This window comes from Corvus hawaiiensis, chromosome 21 (assembly GCF_020740725.1).
Source record: "Corvus hawaiiensis isolate bCorHaw1 chromosome 21, bCorHaw1.pri.cur, whole genome shotgun sequence".
In the NCBI taxonomy this organism is placed as follows: Eukaryota; Metazoa; Chordata; class Aves; order Passeriformes; family Corvidae; genus Corvus; species Corvus hawaiiensis.
In genome coordinates, this window is record NC_063233.1 from 1948278 (window position 1) to 1964340 (window position 16063).

The following is a 16063-nucleotide window of genomic DNA, read 5'->3' on the forward strand; positions in this document are numbered from 1 at the left end:
CTCTGCACCAGCCCACGGACTGAGGGATCTGATCCCTTCCACTGAGCTGCCTCGTGTTCCCTGCCCACAGTGCTGGCAGCGAGCAGCCAGACATTTCCCTTGGGTATGGAACAGCCCCAGTTCCTGTGTTTGGAGCAGGGGCACAGGGGTTCTGCGCCCAGCAGCCCATTCCCCCATCGGGGAAGGAGGATGCTTGCACAGCACACTCAGAACTGTTCTTTTCCTTATTCCCAACCAGCTGGCAGCAGGCTGTGGGAGTTATTTCTTCAGACCTGCATATGTTTGGTTATGGATCATCCATTCAGATTTGCAGTGTTTTGTCCAGGCTGAATGCTGGTGCAGCAGCCAGGCTGGGAATGTCGATGGGATTCAGCTGAGTCTCAGTTCAAGAGGAGTGCAGGGATGTCACCTGCTGGGTCACACCCAGCTCAATGCTGGAGTGTTGTGACACTCACCTGGTCCAGTCTGCAGGGAAGGGCTCAGCGACACGAGGACTGTACCCACTCCAGAGTGAGTATGAGAGGCACAAGAGCTGTTCAAGCTGCAGGGCAGCACGGGGGAAACAAGAGGCTCAAACTGGCTGTGAATAGATTCAAACTTGGAAATCAGGAGAGAGCTTTTAACCATGAGAGAAGTGAAATCCAAGACTAGCTTTCCAGAAGGAGGGAGAACAGGGAACAAAACCTCAGTGATGTCAAGATGGAGAAAATATAGTTATGAAGGATATTCAAAAACATGGTCATTGGGAACAGAACAGGTCTGGATGTGCTGAACAAAAGGATCCCTTCTGGTCACATGGAAAATGTCCTGGCTGCCCTAAGAGCCTAAAGACTTCTTTGGCATGTGGAGATGCACAGCCAGTTCTTGGATACCCTTCCTGAGGTCTGGTGAAGGAGGGCAAGTGTGGGCAGAGGTGCCCAGCCCAGCTGCTCCCAGCTCCCCAGCAGCCCCCGCATGGGGCACGGACCAGGATGTTCCAGGGGGCTGCGGTCATTCCCTCTGAGGCTCCACCAGCTCCCGCCTGTCCCACAAACATGAATGTTCATACTGGACAGAGAGCCCCATTCCCATCAGCCCCACCAGGAACAGTGGGATGGAGGGAGCTGGCTGGGCCCTGGCCAGGACTGGGCAGGTGCAGGAGCTCCTCAAGGGCTCCCTCAGTGCCCTGAGGTGGGATCTGTGCCAGAGACCAGCAGCTTCCAGGGAAGCATTTGTTGGGCTTGGGATGGGGAGTTCTGCCCCATGCCTAAATAGTAAAGCCAGCATTTAGTTCCTTCATCTCCACACGAAGTATCTCATTTCAATTTAATTTCACAGTTGTAATGGATTTTTCAAAAATATTCAAGAACATATTTACTTTCCAACATCTTATTTCCTTTCACATTTGAAAAAACTTTCTATCTAATCCCTCAAGTCATCCTACAGTCTGAATAATTTCAGGTTTTTAATCAATAGCTGTCAGACTTGTCAAATTACTTTAGGGACCACAAAGCAATTTTTAAACATTCATAAACCCTCGTAGAACAGTTAAGTGCACTGAATTTTAAAAGAAAGAGGAACTGAATAACACTGATCAAATAGGATTATATTCTGGCAAATTATAAATTAGGTTTTTTATGAATCTTCTCACAGCTACTTATCTAGTGTCAGGCTTCTTCTGCTGCAGGAAGAAGTGACTGTTCACCTCTAGAGAAAGAAGCCTTTTCTCTCCTGCCTCCAAGCCTCCTTAGCAGGAGCAGGGTGCAACGCCTTTTATGTTGTCCTTTTTAAAAGCAACATCATTACCCAGCCAGCTACCCCAGGGTTCTCTCCATCATCCTACTGCCTGGGCCAGAGATGGCCAAGCTGCTGCTCTGAAGCTCTGCAAACGCATCTTGGCTCCTGGCATCCTTCCCAACACAGTCTTTGCTTCCCAGTGTGCTTCTGGCATGTGCATCTGTCTGACATGTCAGTCTAGAAATGAAGGTCGCCAAAAGTTCTCAATTTATAGGACATCTGTACCAAACCACAGCTTGAACCTTTTATGAGGCTGATTTTCCATATTGTATTAAGTCAAACTCTGAGGTGACTGTGGGAGCCTGTGCTGCTGTTGCCTGTTCTGTGCTTGTTCTGGGAGGAGAGATCAGGAACATCTGAAGAAGTCAAACATGTTTCTCCAGAAATGACTACACACCACAGTCCCACGTCACCATCGCAGCGGCTTTCTTAAATTTGAGGGATGTGGCCTGAATGGGGAGGAAAAAAGGGAGCTTCATAGCTACACTGAGAATGCTGGAAGTCTTCCAGGAAAAAGTACAGCTCAGATCAAAGAGGAGCTGAAGGATGGTGAGAAGAAAGGAACATTTGGTGAGAAGAAAGGAACGCTTGGCTGCCCACGTTTGGCTGGCCACATGCAAACGAACAAGCCTGAACCCTCCGTCCTCCTCCTTCCAGCCGAAGTGGCTCCTCTGCTGCCTCAGAACCTCCTCAGACACACCTGCCCTGCTCCTGTCCCCGTGGGAGGCTGTGTCCTTCTGTGGCAGCAGCCCTGTTTCAGTGGGATGAGCTGGGCACCAGCTCAGAGCCCGGGAGCCCTGTCTGTGGCACTGGATCCACCACGACACCAGGGACATTCCCGTCCCTTGGCTGCTGACCACAGGATGGGGCAGGACGGTGTTTTCCTGGGGAATAGCTGTCGACAAGAGGGATCACTGCTCAGGTAGGGCTGTGGGAGCAGGACACAGGCAGGACATGGGGGGAGGCCGAGGTGCTGGGGACTCGCACGCTCTGCTGCTGCTTCTCGTCCAGTACAGAGAGAGCTCAGAACTGGGGCCCAGGGCTCCAAAGCCCCCCTCTGGAATGCTTTACCTTATCCTGTGCCTTGTTTCAGCACTGTTTCTCTGCCCTTTCCCAGTGCTCCTCACGCACAGATTTGTGGCTGGTCAGCACTGTCAGCCCTGCTCCCATCCCCCTGCAGCCTAGTGAGCATTAAACACACACCCAGCTCCCTGCATCTGCTGCAGATGCCCTTTGCCAGAGATGTGCAATTTTCTCTGCAAAGCCCCTAAATACCAAACAATGGCTGCTTTTAACCTCCACACTGGTTTCTGGTTTCCAGAAGGACTCTTGCTGTTGCCATCTCCATCAGCTCAGCACTGACAGCAACACAGGAGCCCTGTCCTTCCGTGGTGTTGCTGCAGCCACCCGCCTGCAGCTGCTGCCACCTGCCCAGGCACAACTGCCCCAGAGCTGGATATCAGCAGACACAGATTTTTGATATCCAGCTGACCTAGTTTTGACAATGGTTCGATGTCTAAACCATTGCTCTGGGAGCTGAACAGGTCCCAGCTTTGGGAAGCCTCATTCCTGGAGCCCAGGTGGCCAACATCTGCCCCAGCTGCTTCCTCAGCCTTCAGCTGGGGCCTGGAGCTCATTAACACCAACAGCTCCGAGGAGCTGGGAAAGGGGACTGGAGGAACTGCTTGCGAGCTCAATTCAGCCACAAATGTGGGATGTCTGACTGATTCACAGTTGCTCTTTTTTGTAGTTCAAGCTGAAGATGCAAAAATTTTTCTCAATGAGAACATCTCGGCAAGTTCTGAGGTTTTTGAGGCTTGCTTTGCTTTTCTTAGCGAGGTGCTTAGTGGGTCTGACAAGCTTGACATCACAGACATCAAAAATGTGTTATTCTCATTCAGTTTTCTCTATATTTAGCTTCTTTCCCTGTAGTTAGTTTGTTTCCCTGTATTTAGCTTGTTTTCCTGTATTTAGCTTACTGCTGTTTGCCCAGTGAAGCACAAAACCAAACACACCTCATTGTTAGCACTGTGCTAACACACAGCAGCTCAGACAAACACATGTGCAATTACAGGTATTGTATGTGTCAGGCTAGAACAATTTGATCTTGAGACCTAAAAAACCAGTAGAGAATGATAAATATAAATAAACAGGAGAAGGACACTGAGCAGATGAGTTCAGCATAAATGATGGAGCAAACTTTTCCTTTCAGCTGAAATGATTAATCCCCCTGAATAACACTTGATAAGGATTCAAGCATGTCATCACTTTCCATTAGTAATAATAATAATAATAATAATAATAAAACCAAAGTACTCTTTGTTGTGAGATAACCTGACTGGGGATTTGTTAAAGAACATTTAATTACAGGGCTACTTCATTAAATGTAAAAATTGTACTGAAGACAAGAGGCTTTGATTTGTGGAGGAAAAAGTAACAGGGAAAAAGAGGCACTTACAGGATCGAAAAGGAGATAAACACCCTAAAAGAAGCACTGAAGAATAAATTCTCATGTTCAGAGAGAGAAACCTGCCTGGGACCCCCAGGACAAAAAGCTGAGAGAAGCCAACTGAACAAAATACAACCAGAAAAGGGAGAAAAGCTCCAGAAATGGAGTAAGAAAGTTGGAACAATTACTTCAAAAATGAATTTTAAGTTGGCTACAGCATCCTCACTCTGTTTCACCATCAGCTGGGTGCACTTCCTTTCCCACAGGGCAATCCAGAGGCAGCAGGGAGGGGAGGCAGGAGCTGTTCTTGCCACCACCCTGGTGTCCTGGTTCCCTCACCACTCCCAGGTCTGCCCTCCTGCACCCTCACTGCAGCTCCTGGAGTGTTTGTTTTCCAACAGCTTGTCCTTATCTGTATTTGTGGAAGCATTTCACAAACTCCATCAGTGCCTCAGGGAGCTGTGCCATGGTCTAAATGGACTGGGAGCTGGGAATGACTCAGGAACTGGCTGGAATGGTTCAGATCCTACATGTGGAGTGGTGGGAGCTGATCCAAAGTGGGTGGGAAGAGAAAAATGATCAAACAGAAAAGCTTGGATCTTCTGAATACATTGGGTTTCTCTTAAGCCAGGCTGTATCTTCTCTTTCCAGAACATCCCCCTCACACCTGCCAATGCTTAACTTTTAAAATAGTTGATGCTGCTTCCAAAATGTGTCTGCAACACTTCCAAAAGAGATAGTTTCCCTAATAAGAAAAATAAAGTCCTTCCTGAAAGAATGCTATCATTAATAACCCCTTACTGTCATGCTGGTCTCCTGTTACCCCTAAAATCCCTGAGAGCCATTCAGTCTGTACCTGCTGGCTCGAGGCGCCTCTTGGAGCCCAGCTGTGGGACTGGGACTAAATGGACTCCCCACCCAGCTGGGCTGCTGCGAGCACTGGTGTTAATAGACAGAAACGCCCCCTGCTTTCAGAGCCTGAGTGCCTTTCACAGCTGAGTAACTCCAGTCACCAGCCAGGCCACAGCTGCGTCGGGAGAGAAGATGGAGAAAACGCCGCGCGCCTCCGGAAAGTTTCATGCTTGTCATCGTCTGTAACAGGATGCTCTGAACACAGGGTGGCTGCCAACACAGAAAAATTAAGACCCATTTTTAAACTCCACTGAAATGCCCGATGCTGCAGGAAGGTTTCCAGGCAGAAAAGTGGAGGAAATGCCACATAAAGTGGTAAAATATGTGGACAGTCCTGCCGAGGAGAGCATTCCAGCATGGCATGTGAGAGGTACTGGGACAGGGCTTGGAAGTCCCAACACCACCTGAGTTATCCTGTATTACACTTCATTCCTCTCACAGAAACAATAAACCTGGTTTAGGAATACAGTTCCACAGAAATACTGGGAGATCTGGCCTTAATACACAGGTTTATAATTAACACCAACTTTAGTGTCTATGTGAGCAAAGAGGTCTCTGGGGTCCTTGGTCAGGGAACAATTCTGTTTGAGGCCCGGATTGATGGTGTGGTGCAGCTGTGCAGAGGGGACTCAGAGCTCCAAGAGTTTGGTTCCAAAGCACTTTTAGGGGATCTTTCCACAGCACAGAGGGCACTCACAGGGCTCCTGGTGATCCATGAGGCTGCCAGGACAGGGTAGGGACTGGAGTATCTTTTCCAACCAGCTCTTGGCTAAGCAGGAGGAAGAAGCAGAGATGGAAAATACCCTGAGGTTATAAGATGGTATTTAAAAAAAAAAAAGTTCAATTGAGAGATTATTCCTGGGATTTGACTTGCTGCCATTCCCATTGGCATTTCTGGGAAGTTTTCTTTTTACAAACAAAATATATTTTAAAGTTAAATGTCTCGCTTCTAGGTTTTCTGGTGCAACCCGGTGAAGAACACTGCATAGTATCTTTGTAGAAAATAAAGCTCAATTATCTAATAGGCCTTGGATCTGTGCTGCAATTGTAGCAACAGGGTGAGCGCCCCAAGCAACAGGAACTGTGCAAATACAGAAAGTGAACAAAGCCCACAGAGATTCACCGTTTCAGACAAAAACTGCTCTAGTCATCCAGTCCCTCAGTTCTGCCATCTGTGAAATGGAATATGGTCTGTAGCTGCTGCCTTGAAGAGAGCCTAGAATCAGACAATGCCAGAATGGTTTTGGTTGGAAGGGACCTTAAAGCTCAACCAGTGCCACCCCTGCCATGGGCAGGGACACCTCCCACTATCTCAGGGTGCTCCAAGCCCCGTCCAACCTGGCCTTGGGCACTGCCAGGGATCCAGGGGCAGCCACAGCTGCTCTGGGCACCCTGTGCCAGGGCCTCACCACCTTCACAGGGAGAGATTTCTTCTGTGTTTCACTTTGAGCCAATTACTCCTTATCCTGTGACTACCCTTCCCGATAAAGAGTCCCTCTCTGATGTTAAGAGGACTTATACAAGAGTAATTAGAAAATATTACCTCTTTGTGTTAGATGTTACTGTTCCAAGAGCCTTTTCCTGTAAGCTGCTGGGAGGCCCGGCTGGCTTTGTGGCCTTTGGCAAGATTCTTCTCTGTCCTTTCACTCCTGTTGCCAGCCCAGTATCCCAGAACAAGCTCCATCTAACCCGGGATCCTGCCTCCAGCAGGAAGGCAATCTTGTTAACAAAGAGAAAATACAGTTCCTGACCCTTCAAGGCAGGCAGGCAGAGCCCTGAAACTTTTGATTTATTCTTCTTGCTGATGTTGGTTGCTTAGCTACAAATATTCTCAATGCTCATAAAAGCCTCTCTCCATTAGTCCTCACCGCAAGGTTTTAAGTCCAGCCACAGTTTATTTTTCTTGAAACCTAGGTGATGAAATTTCATGTTGCTGTTCCATCTGAGACGGAGAATGCCCTGTTCCCTGTCCAGAGCCCGACAACTGCCGCTAGCACGAGCAGGAGCAGAGGAGATGTCACCCTCCAGCACCGAAGATGGGCAACAGAGCTCAGCTCTGGTGTAAGAGCACTCTTAAAAAAGGAAACAGGGAAAAAAAAAAGTAAGAGCCAAGCCTGATGAACCAAACCGAGCCTGCAGCTCAACCAGAGCTGCTGGCAGCTCGTTCCGTGGAGCTCGTCCGAGGCAATGCCTTGAAACCTGACGGGTCTGCTCAGCATCTGCTCACAGGGGACGTGCGGAGCCCGAGGCTCCCGGGGTAAACCATCCGTGGGCAAATCAGGCTGGATGGGATCAGCTGGTACAAGTCTGGCATAACAAGGGCAAAACATCCCCAATCCCCCACAGAGCTCCCTCTTCCCAGCCCCTGACGTGTGTCCCTGCGGAGCGTGTGGCTGCCACCAACAGCTCTCCCGGGCTGCTGGAAGGTGGGAGCATTCCTTAACCTGAGGAGCACCAACTCCATCTCCCACCCTGCACTGCCTCTGTGTGAGGGACAGGAAAAGGCCATCAACAGGTGATATGAGTCACTGGGAAATTATGGTCTGGTCTCAGGCAGGGAGAAGTAAAATTACTGTGAAAACAATCACCTCGCGGAGCTGCCCGGCAGAGAACAAAGGAAGCGGGTCCGGGTAGGAACCCAGGGACAATGGTGGCACCAGCTGTGGGGACAGGGCAGGCAAGAGAATTCAAAAGTGGGCTTTTTCCTGCCTGCTGAAATTAGAGAACAATGAGCAAAACCTCTGTGGTAGGAAAGGGAAGCAGCTTAGCAGGAACACACAGCTTTGGCACCCAAGTGCTTCTAGTAGACCAGCAGTACCCAGCTCCTCCCAGCCCAAACTGGAATTCTGTGATCCTAAAATTACTGGACAGGAAGGAACAGACAAGCACAGAGAACTGTGAGGGGTGTCACATTCTGATGACTAAAAGCTGGAACACTTGAACAGTGAAAAGCACCTTTTGGGCTCACGGTGCCTTGTGTTCGGTGAGCAGGTAACAGAGGAACGCGCTGGGAGTCAAGGGCCTCCTTATCAAACTAATTTTTTAACGAGCAACCTTGCAACGACGCCAAGAGAGAGCAGAAAGCTCCCAGTCAGCACTGCACTGCAATCAGCGATTAATTTGTTGCCCGATGCTTTACTTGCTGCCCATGACAGAGCTCATAAATCCTCATTTTTATTGATGTCCTGGCCGAGGGGCCACGCTGGAGAAGGCTGGCTTGTGCTGCAGGTGTCCTGGGCAATCACCTTGCAGGATATGACAAACTGCTTAGAGGCTTTGGTAAAGCCTTTTAATCATTTTATCAGTCTAATTCTTGTTTTTATTGTCTTTGCTGTAAATTTATGGCAGCAGCTCAATTTGCATCCTGCTCTTTCTGGGAAATGGAGTGTGAGACCCTCCCATGGCAGCAGGGCAGAGGCTGTCACCTCTCAGTGCCACAGCACCAGCAAAAGCGCTACCAGCAAGGTCCCAGACAGGCCCAAGGAAACTGGGGCTGTTCTCCCCTCCCATTCCTGGGTGCTGGTGTTACCATAGTGGAAGGGATGACATGAAGAAAAACTGCCTGTTTAAAAAAAGACAGACATTTCCTATATGGTGAAGAGGTGGAAGAAGGAACCAGTGCTGGGGGAAGGGAGACTCTACTGGAACAAGTTTTCAGCCATCAATGTCTGCTGGACAAGTCTTTAAAAGTATTAAAGTCTGGGTCTTAACAAGCCTTAAAATCTGGGTCTCCAGCACCTAAAACTGTGTCTGAATTGAAAAGTGCCTTTACATGTTGGTATGCCAGGTGATACAACTCCAGGTTCTTTGAATGTCTCCTCTCAACACAAGTGACAATTGTATCTTATTAAACCTGTCATCAAATTGCAGGTCTCTGAAACGGTGCAAGTCAAAGAGAAGCAAAGCAGGGGGGTGTTTCTGTACAATACCCAGCGGAGCTGAGGAAGCCTTTTACATAAGAAAGGTGTTATTTCTGCCACTTTGAGCAGAAGGAAACTCAGGGAATTACTGAGTGCTTTCTCATCCCACTCACTATCTTCCCAGATTCCCCAGTGCACTCCCTGGGGCCAGGACAGCCTGGCAAGGGGCTGTGACAGAGCACCAGGCATGGGGCTGTGGCTCGGGCTGGGGCAAGTGGAGCTCCACGCACAGGGGTCACTGCAGGCAACGGAGATGTCTCCTGAGGAACTGGGGCTCCCCTTTGTCTCCAGCTCTGCCCTTCCACCCGCCCTGCTTGCATCTCCCTGTGCCAATATTGGCACTAACAAGGCCACAGGAGGCAGCTCAGCCTCACCAGTCTCTGCTACAAGCCCTACGGCAGCTCTCTTCTCCCGGGCTCCAGTCCTGCCCAGGGACACTTCCCACTAATTGCTATGCACTGGGAAGGAGGATGGTGCCAGGAGGTGCAAACAACCTGGAAGGTCACACGTGCTGCTGGCTGGGCCTCTCCAAAGATCACCCAGACCCAACCCTGCTTCCTCAGTGCTGCTCAAAAGAACTGAACTCATGGCTGGGAATCAAGAGAAAGCATGGAGAGTCCTATCAGCTTACCTCTGAGCATTAACACAACCATTAATTACCATTTGCTCATCAAGCTACATCTTAATGAGAACCAATAGAGATGGGGCCATGACCTTTCCTCCCTCCCTGCACACTCCTTTCCTTAAACCCGTCCTCCAAGCCTGGTCCTGTCTGGGGCAGATGCTCAGTGTCACTGCTGGGACAACTCATCAGCTGTGACCAGCTCACAAATCTGAACGAGGCTTAACGCAAGAATTCCCTGCTTTCATTCTATGTAGGTGTTCCTAGTTGTAGGTATCACAGAATCCCAGAATGGTTTGGGTTGGAAGGGACCTTATAGTTCATGTGGTTCCAACCCCCTGCCACAGGCAGGGAACCTTCCACTAGACCAGGATGCTCATATTATTATAAATAACGCTTTGTTTTCAAGCTGTGCTGTGATTATTATTTGCTGCATTTATTGGCCAGTGCATGGCTATGAGGGCTAAGAGGGGTTCTGCTGCAGTTTAAGGTATTGCAAGTGATACTGGCCACCCTGCAACTTTTGGGAAAAAGGAGATGGGAGGGAAGAAAATTGTCTGAAGCCTAATGAGGACGCAAGCACTCGCCAGATTTTAATTTGAAATACTTTCTTTCTTTTCAACCATATCCTTTTCTGCTGGGCTCTGCAAAGAGCAGAGCTGGACAATCCTACGGGAAGCTGGGAGAGACTAACAATAGAGGAGGAGTGGAGAGGGGAGTGGAACCAGCCTGGCTCCTTGTGCTCAAAATGAAACAGATAAAGAAACAAATTGCATAAAGGATGACTAACAAAGACAGCTTTAAAAATCATTTCAGGGTTAATCTTCTCAGGTTCACAGCAGGGACAGCAGGAAAGGACATTCGGTTTCACACATTACGTAAGTTTTAGTCCATCTCCCTTTCAAGTTCTCCGGCTGCTCCTACCACGTATCCAGACACCCACATCCCCGGGACTGCCTGCAAACACCCCGACCGCCAGGCACGGCCACTTCCTTCTTTACAATCACGCAGATCTTTTACAACGGCTTTGAAAAATCTGTGAATTCTGCCTGGCCCCTCCGCACGCTCCGCTCCCCGTGGGTGTGAGGGAATTGCTTGCCTGTGATCCGTGCTCCCAATCCACCGGATCCCTTCTGCAAGAGCATGAGGGCCCAGAGCAAACACCTCTCCAGCAAACCATGTCACCATTTGATTCCTGCATCCTCCTCTCTCCCCACCAATGCCAGAGGGAACGCCGGACGCTGCGTTCCTTGGCGGGTGATGGAATACAGAGCTTGGCTCCAGGCGCAGCTGCCCCGACCCCCACAGGCTGATTCCACAGGAAACAGCACAAACATCTGCACCACCGAACTGCCGGACAGACCTCGGCAGAGCTCTGCTCCAGCAATCCAGCAATCCAACCGCTGGAAATCCGGCACACTGCAAGCAGCCGTAGCCCCAGCAGTCCCACTAGCTGAAACAACGTGCTGGAAAATCTGTTTTCTCCATATCTGCTCCCTGTCCCTTTTGAAAATGCAGTATATCAATTCAAAAGATTGTAAAGGTCCAGCTTTTCCAATCTGGATCATCCACTTCCAGAGGAAGCTCATAAAGGTGCAGGGAATATTTTGTCATTGCAGTGCCATTGCACTTTGGCAGATCCTGGTGAACCACCGAAGAGAAAGGTAAGTGGAAAACTACCAGGCACTTACCCAAGCCTCCACGGGACAGAGAAATAAGATCAGGACAGAAAAATAAGATCAGGACAGAAAAGCAATGCTGAAGTCCCCGGGAAAGTCAGCTGCTCCGGGAGCAGGGCGAGTCCATCCCCCCGGCTGCCCTCCCTCGGCCGGCTCTGCCCGGTTTGGATTCAGCTGCTCTGGAACCGCTCGCAGACTCCCGGACTGCGAGACTTCCTCTGCAGCTGATAGTGGGGTTATGAAAGTAAACTGACTATTGCCCTTTGTGGGGGAGGAGGGGGCTGGGAAGCTCAGCCCCTTCCCTTCCTTTGTAATTCAAACCCTTCCTCGAGGCTCAGTGTTTTGGAGGAGAGGCATCTGCTCCCAGCCCCTTCCCTGCTGCCGAGGAGCTCACACCGGTCCTGGCGGTGAGCCAGGCTTGCGAACTGCACTCGGAGTTTACATGACAAAGCAGCTCATTCCTAATTAAACTTCATCCAGCATTTTTCTGTCTCATACGTAATTAGTGCAGAACAACAAACCTAGAGGTAAGAAGGGAGAGTTCGAGCACGGGCTGCTCTGTCTGCACCTCTGATTCCTGTTAAGATTTCCTCTTTATTTATGCAGTAACTATCTCGCATCACTTCCAAAACATTCCGTATCCACCATCCCCGCTGGGGACACTTGGCCGAAGGTTGGGCAGTGCTGGGAGGATGGATGGGAGGAGGGATGGGAGGAGGGATGAGAGGAGGGATGGGAAAAGGGATGGGAGCAAGGATGGGAGAAGGGATGCTGGTTGTGCCAGAGGAGTGCACATTCCCGAACCCTCCCTGAGACACGGCGCTGCTCCCAAAGCCTGTCAGTGCAGTGTCAACATCTTTCCATAGGCAACTGCATCAGGATCGGCCAGCTCTGCTCTTTATTACTTCCTGAAGGCAGTTAATCTTTAAAGCTCAAACTATAACTGCTGTCAGCTTAGCTCGCAGCCGCCTTCTATTGGTATTTACAAGTCACATTTTAAATTGTGAAGAAGTCCAGGCGTACGGGAGTTTGTCCACAAACCAGACAGACAGGAATTAAAGCACATTTTCCTCAAATCTGCTTGAAATCTAAACTTTTATTATTAGCCATCCCCAGTGCGATAATAAACTCTAGTCCCTGACAGGAACATATGGATCTCATCTCCACTGTATTCCAATATTACAATAATCCACAGTGACCTCGTAAACAGGCTCAATCCAAAAGATTTCACTTCAGCTAGCCAATGAGAAAGTTCTGGGGTATGACAGAAATAAAAGGAAAATAACCCTGAATATTTTGTTTAATTTCCCACAACCCCTTACGACTCCCCCTCTCCTGACACACATCCTCCCCGAGGCAGAGGTTCGCACTCATTTCTGATGGCAGATGTTTAGATTTGCTGCTCTGGTGATGGCCACAAACAGTGGGGGATGGCCAGATTATCCATCTCAGCTGTTTGCACCATTCCCTGAGTGAACAAGAAAGGGAACCCAGAGCATCTGCCATGAACCAGTGCTCCAGGAGAGCCCTGAGCAAGGACTTGCTGCTCCTCAGGACACATTTTTATTGACAGAAGCAAGTGGAAGGGTGGAATTCCAAAGGCGTTCTGTTCTCTCCTGCGCCTCTGCTCAGGGCCCAACCTTATGCCAACAGCTCACCAGAGACTTGTGAATAATCCCAATAATGTACTTCACTATCGCCCCAAAGCAAACACCATCCCGCTAATCTCCCCGGGGCCTTTGCTCAGCTGGCTCGCGGGACACGCGGGCACGCACTGCCTTCGCTCGGAACCACTTTGTACCTGAACTCAGGTGTTCTCACACCGGAAACCCTGCTGCATCCACGCCTGAGAGGCAAGAACAGAACAGGTTTGCAATCCCTGTGATGAAATGCGTTTGGTGTCTGCAGGCCAGATGCCAACCTAAGTCCAGTGGTGGTGTTCCCTCTGACTTAGCAGGAGCAGGATCTGACCCCAAAGCAGCTGTGATGGGATAACTGCAAGCCTCCCATTTCCTGGGATCGCCTCCTTGCTCACACCAAGGGTGGATTGGCTCTACTGTCAGCCTGGCACTCAGGGCTCACCTTAACTCTCGGCCTTAGGGCACCACTGGTAGGTAAATACTAAATGGCACAATAAAAACATGGACAGTGTAAGGTAAGACTGGTAAAAGAGTTCAGCTAAACAAACAAACAAAAAAAGCCCAAATATGTGTTTGTATTGTTCTAAGACACAAGGAGCTTGTTTTTCTTCTAATTACACTGGTTCAAAGTAATTATTCTCATTTATCCTCCATGTACATGAGCACATCAAAATAGGAATTGACCCAGCATCAAATATTCCCTGTTTTAGGAATTATTCCAGCTGCTCATAACACGGAAGGTCCACAAGAGCCTGGGAGAATGTATCCACATGCAGGCTTATCTCTTCATTTCAGACCATTCATCATTCCTTGCCTGGAAGCAACAGTTAATTTACAATAACTCAATGTCAAGATGGCAGTTTAAATCCTCTTGAGGATTGCCTCAGGAGAAGATTTTGTCCCAGTTCTTCTGCAGCTACTGTAGAGTCAGCCTCTTTTGAAGTCACTCAGCTTTAGAACGTGATAGAAATAAAGAGTGAAGATCTGTTGGTGCCCATCCCAACCCAAGGAAGGATCAGCTCTCCAGAGCCTTCTCTCGGGATTTCAATAGGGACAGAAATTAGAGTCAGAACGTTTTGGATTAGAAGGGACCTTAAAGATCATCCATCTCCATCTCCCCTGCCATGGGCAGGGACACCTCCCACTAGACAGAAAGGAAGAATATGGCCAGCCAGAAAATCCTGCATGGCATGGAGATGATTTCCTAGGGTGTCTCATTTTCTCTGGACATAGATTTAAACAACTCTTGTACAAAGTAGGAGATACTTCCAACTTAGAGTGGAGGACAAGGATCAGAGCCAACACCAACAGACTGGACCTTTCTGAAAAGGCCACATCACAACCAGATCTGTTCCCCAAACCTCCCAAACAGCAATCCCAACAAAATCCCTGGGAAGAACCCTCAGAGCAGAGCAGAGTTTCCACACCCCCTTCTCCCCTTTTCTGTCTCTTACATTTACTTGGATTCAGCTTTATCTCTTCATTTTAAGGACTCTCTCACCACATTTTACTGGCGTTGATGGCCCTTTTACCAAGGACAATCTGCATCGAACATTTTGGAAAGCAATGATTTAAGAAGCTGCAGGTAGCACGGCAGAGTGGCTGACGAACCATCTCTGGAAATCAGAAGGTGTTTAAAGAGGGTGTTTACAAGCAGAACGCTGCTAAAAGTCTGCCTTGGTTGCAGATAACAAGGCTGAGACAATGACAGATTTCCTTCCCCTGGCAGCCAAGAGCAGCTCCCCGTGATTGCCTTGCCGTGTTTATCCAGGATGCTGGGAGAGAGCAGGCACCAAATATGCAATTAATTGGCAGTTTGCAAGAGCATATTGCCTAAAGATAAACAGAGTGGGTGATCGTGTCGTATGGAAAACGGCTGAGTGCTGCAGATGTAGCATTGACCCAGTTTAAAAAAAAAGAAGTTTTTTTTGTTCTCTTGGAAAATAAATGTATTGAAATGAATACTTTTTTCTTTTTCATGGTCCCTCTGGCCGTTGAATATTTTGTGTACGTAAGCCATTCTAGGTTCTTTCTTAATCTGGAAGTACATAGTAAATTATGAATTAGCTGAGAAGTTTTCCTGCTGACATCAGAGGAGCAGGGGGCACATTGTGACACGGTGTTAATGGCCTTTACTCTTCACCGAGGGTGTTTTGCAAGCAGGAGAAGGCACAACTGCTGGATTTAACTGGGAATCAGGTGATGTGGAAAGGAACAAAACTGCTCAGGACGGGGGATGTGGAGATCAGGTCTAGAGGGAGGAATGGTTTTTCACAGAATCACGGAATCACAGAATGATTTGGGGTGGAAGGGACACCTTCCACTATTCCAGGTTGCTCCGAGCCCTGTCCAACCTGGCCTTGAACACTTCCAAGGATGGGGCAGCCACAGCTTCAGGGAGGAACTGGACCAGGATCAGGGGCTTGGCAAATGGAGAGTGCTGTGAGTGGGAGGAACATGCTCCAGTTGCCAAATACAGATATTGTCAGACAAAAAGGCACAAAGATGACATGAAACCCAAAGTGAGGGAAGGAAAAGAATGATACAGGAGAGGACTGAATGCTACTGAGGAGCTCAGGATAGGATATACACTGTGGAAAATACGCTGAGGCTGGAAAGGGAAGGGGAAAAGCAACCTGAATGTGATGCTGGTTAAGCTGGGAAGCTGGAGAGACATAAGAAGGGATATCTGTGACATGATCAGGGCAGCAGCACAAACCTGTGGATCAAGTGCGAGGCACAAACGCTAAAGAGACGAGCTCTCACTTTCAGGAGACAGAATTCATTAGTAGGAAAGTCCTCGATGTAGAATTTCAGACTTAATGTTCTGCAGCTCCCGTGCACAGCAATAGCAGGCAACGAAAATCAGCGCCCTCACAGGACAAAAGGACACTCTCCCCTCTCATTTTTTATATTCAGTGCTATAAAACTCAAGCCCAAAGCATGTGACAGAACTCTCACTTCATTTTACTGCTACCACACTGACCTTTCCAGCACTGATCAGATCCAACAGGAAAACAAGTCACAACCTGGCAACTTCTTTGCAGGGACAATGCACCGAGATC

The 16063-nt window shown here is 48.9% G+C and overlaps 1 protein-coding gene across 9 annotated transcripts in view; it reads right to left on the reverse strand.

Moving 5' to 3' along the window:
- The window catches only part of LOC125336553 (DAB2 interacting protein), a 164028-nt gene that overhangs the window by 58606 nt on the left and 89359 nt on the right, over positions 1–16063 (reverse strand). Inside the window, exon 1 of one of the 9 annotated variants that reach the window (XM_048325130.1) lies at positions 11371–11565. The exons of the other annotated variants lie outside the window; for them this stretch is intronic. The gene's annotated coding sequence lies outside the window, so the exon portion shown is untranslated. Of the gene's footprint in view, positions 1–11370; positions 11566–16063 lie in introns of those variants that run through there. 9 annotated transcript variants of the gene reach the window in all.